Consider the following 12,189-nt stretch of genomic DNA (forward strand, 5'->3'; position numbering starts at 1 on the left):
ACACAAAAATGTAAAAATCTTGCAGCCAGAGCTGTGAGTTCATGTTCTGTCAACAGACTTGATAGTTCAACTTTAATGACCCTTAAGCCAATTGGGAAATGCGTTTGTCAGTTCCAGGGTGCAGCCCAAACAAGTTTGAAATAATAACCTCTATTAAAACACATTTGTAAATATTCCTTGTTTACTGTAATGTTTTCATTGGGGACATTTTATGTGAATAATTTTAAGGTAACTTGAGATCTACCCTATGTTAATGACCATGTATGGGAAATGTCATCAAAGTAAATGTGTTGCTCACTCTAAAGCAGTTTGTAGTCGTCACTTCCCAACAGCTGTACAATGTTACCGTTATTATGGTTTTCATTATGGTTATGCTTATTTCTTCAGAGAGTTAGTTACTGCAGGCGTCTACATTGTTTACATTTATATTATTAAAGGGAGGATCTATGAAACAGCTTCATTTTATGCCTATCTAGCAAGACACAGCTATCCCTTACAAAAATAAGGCTTTGTATTGATCACAGCTACTCCTCCATCTGCTGAGTAACACAGCTCTTTGGCCAGGCTGTGAGAAGAATGACTTACCTAGGAATGCAGCTTTTGATACAATGTCGAATATCTTTCCTTTTGTCAAGCCATGGGAACTTTATGACTGTTATGATAAGCTTTTTTATATTAGGCAATTGATTTTTTAACTTTAATTGAGTGAAAGCCATATTTTCACATAATGAACGGCATTAAATGTTCAACCATATCCTGAATTTACATTGCAGTTCTATTTTAAAAGTAAAGTGTAATCAAATATTTCTCCCCTCTCCCTACAAACAGCGAAAACCCACAAACTCAAACAGTCAACTTAATGGCTACTGACATGGGTCCAAACGGATGAAATGGGAAATCCGTTCTTATTCAGCTGTATTAATTTCAGATCATCATCATCATGTATTTATTTATATAGCGCCACTAATTCCACAGCGCTGTACAGAGAACTCACTCGCATCAGTCCCTGCCCCATTGGGGCTTAAAGTCTAAATTCCCTAACAAACACACACAGACTAGGGTCAATTTGTTAGCAGCCAATTAACCTACCAGTATGTTTTTGGAGTGTGGGAGGAAACCGGAGCACCTGGAGGAAACCCATGCAAACACGGGGAGAACATACAAACCCTACACAGATAAGGCCATGGCCGGGAATTGAACTCATGAGTAAGTGCTAACCACTTATTTGGTCATGCTTTTAAATCAACCAATATGTACAGGTATCAGTAGTACCATAGTAGGCTTTAAAGCAATCAATTCTAACCTGCAGGTTTGCAGTAAGTAGGCTTTTCCATTCACTAAGACAGATGGAAAACAAAGGAAGAAGGTTAGGAGTCAGATAATGCTGATGGCAACGGACAAGGTGGACAGGCAGACAATAAAAATGCCATACAAAAGCAATTAACGTATGCATGGTTCAAACAATTAAAGTAAGTGAAGAGGGACAGAGCAGACACACAATTGTAATGAGTTGCATGTGAGTTGTGGTATGATTGGTGGTGGTTTCTGTCATTCTGGTTCACCTCTTACCTTGCCAACCATTCCTTCTCTGTTTCCACCTCTAGTTCTTCTTCCCCCTCTTTCACCCTTTCAGTTGGGTTCCCACAGGGCTCTGTTCTTGGACCATTACCCTTTTCGCTATACACCTCCTCCCTGGGTGAACTCATCAGCTCCTTCAACCTCAAATACCACCTTTATGCCTATGACACTCAAATCTACTTCTCATCTCCTGATCTCTCGCCCTCCCTCCTCTCTAGGTTGTCCACCATCTCCTCCTGGATGTTCTCTAGATTTCTTAAACTTAACATTGCTAAAACCAAACTCATTGTCTTTCCTCCATCTTGAACCTCCTCATCCGACCTCTCTATCACTGTTGACAATTCTTTTATCTCTCCTGTTCCCCAATTTTGCTGCCTGTGTGTCATCCTCCACTACTCTCTCTCCTTTGTCCCACACATTCATTTGCTTACAAAATCCTGACTTTTCCAGTTATTTAACATTGCTCGCATTCGGCCCTTCCTTTCCCAGGATGTCACCAAATCTTTCATCCACCCTCTGATCATCTCCTACTTGGACTACTGTAACCTTTTCCTTATTGGCCTCCGCCGTTCTCATCTTGCTCTTCTTCAATCTGCAATGCAGCTGTTAGACTTATCTTCCTTTCTCGCATCTCCACTTCTGTCTGACCCCTCTATCAAGCCCTACACTGCCCCCCCTTCAACTACAGAATCCTTTTTAAGCTCTTCATCCTCACATACAAGGCCCTCGACAACTCCACTGCTCTCTACATCTCCAATCTCATCTCTATTCACACTCCATCTCACCCACTGCGATCGGCCAATGATCATCGCCTATCTTCCCCTCTGTTTACCTCTTCTCACGCACGCATTCAAGACTTCTAACATAGTAACATAGTTGATGAGGTTGAAAAAAGACACCAGTCCATCAAGTTCAACCTATTTTGGATCTCCTGCGATCCTGCACTTATATTTGAAATTGATCCAGAGTAAGCAACCGCCAATCTGTTTCAATTGTGAAATCCCCCAAGACTCAATATTGCAGACCTATTTTTACCCTATATCCACTACTATCCTACATTTTAATTAACGATCGTATCCCTGGATACACCTTTCCGCTAAAAATTTGTCTAACCCTTTCTTAAACATATCTATTGAATCTACCATCACAACCTTCCCTGGCAATGAATTCCATATCTTGACTGCCCTTACTGTAAAGAACCCCTTCCTTTGCTGGTTGTGAAATTTCCTCTCCTCTAACCTTAGGGGGTGACCACGTGTCCTTGGGGTAAAAAAGTTCCCATGAAAGTTCTCTGTATTGACCCCTAATGTATTTGTACATAGTAATCATATCTCCCCTTAGACGCCTCTTTTCTAAAGTAAACATGCCTAAACTGGCTAACCTTTCCTCATAACTTAATGACTCCATACCCTTTATCAATTTTGTCGCCCTTCTCTGAACCCTTTCTAGTTCCAAATTATCTTTTTTATGGAGTGGTGCCCAGAACTGTACTGCATATTCAAGATGAGGTCTTACCAACGATTTATACAGTGGCAAAATTACACTGTCTTCCCTTGCATCTATGCCCCTTTTTATGCATGCCAATACTTTGTTTGCCCTTGCAGCTGCTGCTTGACATTGAGCACTATTGCTAAGTCTACTGTCTACGAGCACTCCCAAATCCTTTTCCATTATAGATTTTCCTAAATTAATTCCATTTAATTTATAGATTGCATTCTTGTTTTTAAACCCTGAATGCATAACCTTACATTTATCTGTGTTAAACCTCATATTCCATTTGGCCGCCCAATCCTCCAGTTTATTTAAGTCCCTCTGTAGAGAAGCTACATCTTGCTCTGATTTTATTACCTTACACAGTTTAGTGTCATCTGCAAAAATAGAAACTTTACTCTCTAAACCATCACCAAGGTCATTAATGAATATATTAAAAAGGAGAGGCCCCAGCACGGAACCTTGAGGTACTCCACTCAAGACTTTTGACCAATTAGAAAATGTTCCATTTATCACAACTCTCTGTTCCCTATTCTCTAACCAGTTTACGATCCAAGTACAAACGTTGATTCCTAGACCCAGTTCCCTAATTTTGCAAACCAACCTCTTGTGTGGCACTGTATCAAAGGCCTTTGCAAAATCTAAGTAGACCACATCTACTGTGCTGCCCTGGTCTAAGTTTCCACTAACTTCCTCGTAGAAACTAATTAGATTAGTTTGACATGACCTATCCCTCACAAATCCATGTTGATTCCCACTAATAATTTTATGGCGTACCAAGTAATCCTGAATACTATCCCTTAAAATACCTTCCAGTAGTTTTCCCACTATTGATGTCAGGCTTACAGGTCTATAATTTCCTGGTTGTGATCTCGTCCCCTTTTTAAACAACGGCACCACATCTGCTATTCGCCAATCCCTTGGTACTGAGCCTGACGAGATTGAATCTCTGAAAATTAAGAATAGCGGTCTAGCTATTTCCGAGTTTAACTCCATAAGGACCCTTGGGTGTATGCCATCTGGACCTGAAGCTTTATTTATCTTAATATTCTTCAGTCACCTTTGGACTTCTTCCTCTGACAACCAAGTATTAATTAATGGCATGGTTTCATTTCCATTTTAATGTATTACTTCTACCATTTGTTCCTCTCTGGTAAATACTGAAGAAAAGAAAGTGTTTAATATCTCTGCTTTTTCCTTAGTATCATTTATCAATTCACCCATCTCACTTCTTAGGGGTCCTATATTATCTTTTTTAATCCTTTTGCCATTTATATACTTAAAAAACTTTTTGGGGTTTGTCTTACTTTCTTTTGCAACGTGCCTTTCATTTTCTAATTTAGCCAATCTAATTTCCTTCTTGCATGTTTTATTACATTCCTTGTACCTACATAAGGACTCCTCTGACCCTTCAGATTTAAACAATTTAAATGCACACTTCTTCCTTTGCATTTCTTCCCTTACCTTTTTATTTAGCCACATTGGTTTAGACTTAATTCTTTTACATTTATTTCCCATAGGAATGAACTTATACGTGTATGTTTCCAACAACATTTTAAAGACAGTCCACTTTTCTTCCGTATTTTTTTCCTTCAAAGGCTTTGTCCCAGTCTATGCTCTTTATAGACTCCTTTAGCATATTAAAATTTGCCTTTCTAAAGTTTACAGTCCTAGTTGATCCGTTATACCGTTGCTTCTGGAAACTAATTTCAAATGAGACCATATTATGATCAATGTTTCCCAAGTGCTCCCTTACTTGAATATTTGATATTACGTCTACATTGTTTGTTATTACTAGGTCCAGTATAGTCCGGTTCCTAGTTGGTTCCTCTACTAATTGGGACATGTAATGGTCTTTTAGCGTGCTCAGAAACCTATTTACCCTAGCTGTACCGCAGGTCTCAGTACTCCAATCAATGTCCGGATAATTAAAATCCCCCATAATTAAAATTTGACCTAGTTGTGTAACCTTTTCAATTTGCTGTAGAAGTTGGGCTTCCTCAATCGTACTAATATCTGGCGGTTTATAGCATATCCCTATCAGCCACCTCTCTGAACTTTTTCCTCCGCTGGATATTTCCACCCACAATGCCTCTATATTATCACCAATATTCTCATATATAACTTCCTGAATACTTGGTTTTAATTCTGTCTTAATATAAAGACATGCTCCTCCTCCCCTTTTATTTACCCTATCCCTCCTGAAGAGAGAATAGCCTTCCAAGTTGACTGCCCAGTCATGTGTATCATCCCACCAGGTCTCCGTAATACCTATAATATCATACTGTTCATTGCTACTAGCTCTAACTCCCCCATTTTACCTGTCAGGCTTCTTGCATTTGCAAGCATACACTTAAGTCTATTGCGTCCCTTAGGTATTTATTTTTGCTTTAAAAAGGGCCTCTCCTTATCGGCTATGCTTCCCTTTCCCCCCTTTCCACCACCCCCTTGTCTCTTGTTAAATTCCTCCTTACTACTCTCAATGTCTATCCCATAAATACTTGCTTGTCCCTCCCCCCTGGAGCCTAGTTTAAAATCTCCTCCAACCTTCTAACCATCCTCTCCCCTAGCACTGCAGCCCCCTCCTCATTCAGGTGCAATCCATCACGACAATAAAGATGGCAACTGACCGAGAAATCAGCCCAGTGCTCTAAGAATCCAAAACCCTCCTTCCTACACCAATCTTTTAGCCACGCATTAACCTCCCTAATCTCCCGCTGCCTCCCTGGACTAGCGCGTGGCACAGGTAGTATTTCTGAAAATACTACCTTGGATATCCTTGCCTTAAGTTTGCGACCTATGTCCCTGAAATCATTCTTTAGGACACCCCTTCTTCCTGTAACTCGGTCATTGGTGCCAACATGCACCAAAACCGCTGGGTCATTCCCAGCCCCTCCCAACAATCTGTCCACCCGATCCGCAATATGCCGAGCCCGAGCACCCGGGAGACAACACACTGTTCAGCATGCATGGTCCCAGTAACAGACTGCCCTATCTACCTTCCTAATAATTGAATCCCCTACTACCACAATCTGCCTGGGTCCCTGAGTAACTTTGGTCCCCTCTATGCTGGAAAGACCATTCCCCTGGTTGCTAGAGGAAGCAGTCTCATCCAACTCCACCAATTCTGAACTGCCTTCCACAGTATCTTCATCCAATCTGGCAAATCTGCTGGGATTGCTTAGCTCAGAGCTGGCCTGCCTCTTCCTCCCTCTGCTACCCCTAGTAACTGTTACCCAGCTGCCTACCAGTGCATCCTCCTCTGTCTCTGCTCCACCCTGCTCAGCTAACGCATCAACGGTGAGCTGTAAACTCTGCTCCAGTTTGACAATGTCTCTCAATGTTGCAATGGTCTGCTTTAGATCAGTTACCTGGGCTTCCAAAGAGACCAGTTGCTCACATTACTCACAGAGGTATAAACCTTGGAACACTTGCTCCAAGTGTGCATACATATGACAAGATGTGCATTGAGTGAGATCATCAAGCCTGCTACTACTCATCTTATTATGGCTAACCTAACTTCTTATAGCCTACAGTGAACTTGAGAGTACTAACCTTTGCTAGCCACTTACCAGATTAAACCCCTTCCTGGATTCAACTCCTTACTGGATCTAACTCCACACTTTAAACAAACAGCACTTGAAATCAGACAGCCATGAAATCACAAGCTCAATGAAATCGCTTACTACCTCCTGTTAAAAAAAACTTCCCCTGCGCTGCTTTCCTCCATTGGAACAATCTTCCTCGCTTCATCAGAACATCCCCCAATCTGTGCAGTTTCTAACGGGCATTAAAAACCCACCTTTTCTTAAAAACCTTTCAGTCATCCGCTAACTACCCACCTTGTTGGCTACCTCTCCCACTCATCCGTTCTTCCCCCTTCCTCCCTTGTTCCATGTGACTCTGTACCCGTATCACCCTTGTGTCTTCAGTATGTCTGCCCCTCCCTTTAGATTGACGGATCCATTGAGCAGGGCTCTACAGCTACATAGCCCACCCTCTTGGGCACAGGTTTCTAGCTTGTGCTGAATATCCCTCACCCTTATAGTCTTTTTCTTTAGTTGTGTTTTAAGCTCCCTGAGGTATAGTGTTTATTGTTAATTGTACCGTGCTGTTTTACCTTGTACTGTCCTATTGTTTGTTCCTGTACGGTGGTACAGACATTTTGTGGCGCCCTATAAATAAAAAATTAATAATCACTGAATATGAAGGGGGGGGGCAATTGATTGACATTCTATACCAAATCCAAGAAATCTTTACTGCATCACTGCTCTGGTCCCTCTTTGTTCTTTTTGAAATGTTGAAATGTATGTTTCTATTGGCCAAAATGGACAGTAAGGGTTAGATTAAATTAGCTGTGTTGTTCTTTCACGGCTGCGCATTATTATCGTTACCATGGTAATTTCACCGCAGATTTTTGCTTGCAGCTCATAGCAAACATCAGCAGAGAAATTACCATAGTAACGGTTATAATGCGCAGCCGCATTGTTCAAAAGAACAAAGCGGCTGCATTGTTCTAAAGAACAATGCAGCTGTTTTAATCTATCCCTAAATTTCCTAAAGGCAAGGCTTATGGTAATAAATATGAAAACCATCCTCATGTTTTTAATGTTATTAAGTTTAAATGATTTAGCCCAGAGAATCCTTTCCTCTGGTTAAGTACCCTCATTTGTTAAAAAAAACAGTACCACTGAATTTAGCCTTCATACAGCAATATAGCATAGAATATTTTGAAGAGCTGAAATATTTCAAAGCAATTCAAAGTGAATCTCAAATTGTGATTTAATAGTCTAAATCAGGGGTGTCCAACCTTTTAGCTTCCCTGGGCCACATTGGAAGGCGACAAGTTGTTTTTGGCCGCACATAAAATACACTAGCACTAATGATAGCTGATCATCCAAAAAAAACATAGAAAACATTGCTAATGCTCCTTGTTGTTGCTCGGTGCTTCAATGACATGCTAATGGCTGCTGTTACAACATTTTATGAAGGGCTTCAATACAGCAGTCATTAAGACAGGAAGATAAGGTCCATGATGCTCCAGGACCAGGTGAGTTTAAGCACTAGTCAGTGTCCCTTGAAATAATAAAAAAAACCAAAAAAAACCCTTAACTTACTTTTTAATCGGCTTGTTCTCCGATCATCTTCTCTTGTTTTTTCTGTTTCACTGCTGCTGATAGTTGACTCCTATGTGCTGTGCTCCGCAATGGATGTCGGACTTGATGACGTCACGCCCGACATTCACTGCGAGCGCCGCACGGAGGAGGAGACCAGGAAGGGACCGCGTGACCACAAGGTAAGTATTTTCTTATCTTATTCTTTTTTTGCAGGATTTTTTTTTTTCATTAACAGCGCTGCCCCCTTGCCACAACCAAAACTCCTGCTGGGCCACATTTACAGGCATGCTGGGCTGCATGCGGGCCGCGGGTTGGACAACCCTGGTCTAAATGTTCATGGGTTATTTGCTCAGGTCTCTGGTGGGAGTTACAGGTGTAAATATTATTTATTTCTAGCAATATCTAAACCATTGTCTTATTGTTTGTTTAGGCACTTAACGTAATGCCATTATTTTAGCCTTGCCAATGCAGTTGTAAACCAAGCAGAATGGGAAACAGATGGAAGTATGGGGTATGGTTAAAATGTTACGTGCTTCCATTGTCAGTGCGCAAGCTCCCAATTGGTTAACCAGCTAACCTTTAACATTATGAAAATAGGCGCTTGTTTAATACAGAGGATCAAGGCCTAATTACATTGGTCGAAATATTCGTTTCCAATAATTAGTGTGCCTGGAAAGTGCAAGAGTGCAACCCACTGAAAGTACAGGTGGATATATAGGCATGTAATATTCAAGACCATTTGCATGGAGAAAACTGCTCTGCTTGCTTCACCCCTTCAGGCTAAATAATATTTTCTGTAATAATATTAATAAATAATTCAATCTGCATCTGCTTAGCTCCTCCCACTAGAAGATGCTAAATTCTGCACACCACAGACTCACTTTTCACATGCAGTATACATGTGCCTTGCTTAAAATCAGGCAAGGCACTTTCCTAAATGAACCTTGAAGCATTTGTTCCTGCATGTTTGTGTTCAAGTGTTTAGTATTGTTTGAGACTGTGTACTTTATGTGTACATTTGTTTGTGTTTCTGCATGCAACTGTCTGTTTATGTAAAAGTCCATTTTTACTGTCTGTTAATTTGTATGTATACAATGGTGTCACACAGGAGCTTGTCACTCCAGATTTATCGCTCTAAATTGACATTACTCGTTTCATGGAAAAGTTGTCCCATGAGGGTTTTATTTGACCAGTTGAAATTACTCACTAAAGATGCTCTCTTTAGGAAATACATTACAAATAGAAAAACATGACATTCAGCAAACCTTGTCACACAGAGCGTTTTAGATTATAATTTGTGAGATTTAAAAACACTTTCCTAGCTGCAACAAAAATGAAGCATGATTGGCGTTAAAGCTGGAAAAGCCCCCCGAATGACATCAGCTTAAACATGGAAATGTTTATCCAGCCTTAGTGCAAGCTTCTATCTTTGTGTAGCCTTTTGTGAATATTGCTGTGTATTCATGTCATTGTTGGTACACACAACATAGCACAAACCACATTGTACGTAGTAAGTAGACATAATCATACATCGCATACCCCGTTGCTTGGAATAAGATCTATGCAAAGTAGTCTAAGTCACAGGGAACTGCTCGGACTCCATTGCAGTGCATTTACTATGCAATGTTCAAATGCACTCAATTTAGGAATTATATTACATACTTGCCAATTCTCCCGGAATGTCCGGGAGACTCCCGAAATCCGGGTCGGGCTCCCGGGAATGCAGGCAAGTCTCCAGAATTCCGCAATTTCCTGGCCAAAATGACGTGATTCGCTGTGAATCATGTCATTTTGGCCCCGCCTCTCGCAACAAACCGTCATTTCCATTGCGGGGGTGGGGCCATAATGACGTGATTCACCACACCCCGCCCCCTCCCATCCCCTCCCACACTCTAGTCACGTCCCTCTCCCGGACTGCACTGCCTGAAAGTAGGCAAGTATGTTATATTCCCATTGTTTTGCAGTAATAATAATTATTAAAAACTTCAAACATAATATAAGGGAGTGGCTCTAGCTTCCCTAGAAGCTAAAGAGCAGATCCACCAGCTATGCATTATACACTTTGCGGTATATTTACTAAACTGCGTGTTTGAAAAAGTGGAGATGCTGCCTATAGCAACCAGATTTTAGCTGTCATTTTATAAAATGTACTAAATAAAGTTTAACTAGAATCTGATTGGTTGCTATAGGCAGCATCTCCACTTTTTCAAACCTGCAGTTTCGTAAAGATACCCCTTTCATCATCATCATCAACATTTATTTATATAGCGCCAGCAAATTCCGTAGCGTTTCACAATTGGGAACAAGTAATAATAAGACTGAGTAATACATACAGACATAGAGGTAAGAGAACCCTGCTCGCAAGCTTACAATCTATGGGAGTTTGAAGCTTTGTACAACAATCTCAGGAAGCAGCAGAATATTCTACACAAGTCACCAGTGCTGTAACTAGACATTTTAGTGCCCTGGGCGAGACAGGGCACCGGCACCCCCCATCTAAGTGGGAGTGACATTTGCCAAGTGGGTGTGGCCAACCTAATGTGGGGGTGTGGCTAGCACTTTACTAAATGAATTCTTTTGTATTGCTGTGTAGTTGGTAGCCTCAAAAATACAGGTGTAACCTATACAAATTTCTCTCACTATAGGGAAGAAATATAAGAGCCCTTGGCTACACCTGTATTTTTTGCAATAGACACTATGTGGAGGAAAATAGAAATCATAGATTATGAATATGAAAATGACAAATTTTCTATTTCCTGTACTTTACAAGACATACACTATATAAATTTGGATTTTTAAATACATATAAACCCAGTGCTGGAAGTGGGCTGCAGGATGACAAGTAAGAGGAATAGGGGAGAAGATGGTACAAGGGGGTAGATGAGAGGGACAGGGGAGAAGGTGGGCCTGGGGACAAGGTGGCACAGAGGGGGTAGTAGATGAGAGGGCCTGGGGACAAGATGGCACAGAGGGGGTAGTAGATGAGAGGGCCTGGGGACAAGGTGGCACATGGGGGGGAGTAGATGAGGAACTGGGGAGAAGGTGGCACAGGGGGGTAGATGAGAGGGACTGTGGAGAAGGTGGGACAGGGGGGTAGATGAGAGGGACTGTGGAGAAGGTGGGACAGGGGGGTAGATGAGAGGGACTGTGGAGAAGGTGGGACAGGGGGGTAGATGAGAGGGACTGGGGAGAAGGTGGCACAAGGGGGTAGATGAGAGGGACTGGGGAGAAGGTGGCACAGGTGGGGTAGATGAGAGGGACAGGGGAGAATACATAAATGCAAAATACAAAAAAATACAATACCAAAAAATAATCATTATACATTTTCATGTCCCCTGCCCCCATAGCTTTTGCTTCCCCACTACACTCCCTCAGTTTTTGCTCCTGGATGGAGCACCCTATTTCCTATTTTTTTTAAAATATATATTTTAATTACAATATAACATTTACTTACCTATTTTTCTTCCCTCCTGGATGGTCAGCATAGCAGTCAGCAGTAGATGCAGGGTACTCACTCTCTCTGCTCAGCAATGGCCACTCCTCACTTTCTTTTCAGAGGGGGGGTGGGGGTGGAGCGGAGCAAATCATCCTGGAAGGGGAGGGGGCGGGTCCTGACAAATAACTTTATACACACTGTCTGACAGACAGTGTGATCATTGTTTGACCAGCCACCACACTAGCCCCTCCCCCCGACTCGCGGCACCCGACCCCCCCCCCCTCCCCCGACTGGTGGCAACCGACCCCCCCCCCCCGACTCGCGGCACCCCCTCCCTGCATATTTTTTTTTTTACTTTGTGCCACAGAGGGGAAGGTAGCGGGCGGCTGCTGCGCCCCCTCGGGCTTGCGCTCAGGGCGACGGCACCGCCCGCACCACCCTAGTTACGGCTCTGCCAGTCACAAAGCATGTCTTTAATTTTTTCTTGATCATTTTCTTTTCACTTTAATCATAGAGTGGGGACTTCCATAATATATTATTATTATTATTATTATTATTATTATGCTT

At 41.9% G+C, this 12,189-nt stretch overlaps 1 long non-coding RNA gene across 1 annotated transcript in view; it reads right to left on the minus strand.

The window, feature by feature from the left end:
- The window catches only part of LOC142158667 (uncharacterized), a 35,480-nt gene extending 23,757 nt beyond the window's left edge, over positions 1-11,723 (minus strand). The window contains exon 1 of the long non-coding RNA XR_012692840.1: positions 11,641-11,723. This is a non-coding gene — a long non-coding RNA (uncharacterized LOC142158667). The remainder of the gene's footprint in view (positions 1-11,640) is intronic.
- Positions 11,724-12,189: the final 466 nt, after the last annotated feature.

The sequence above is a fragment of the Mixophyes fleayi genome, chromosome 5, assembly GCF_038048845.1.
Source record: "Mixophyes fleayi isolate aMixFle1 chromosome 5, aMixFle1.hap1, whole genome shotgun sequence".
Lineage (NCBI taxonomy): Eukaryota > Metazoa > Chordata > Amphibia > Anura > Limnodynastidae > Mixophyes > Mixophyes fleayi.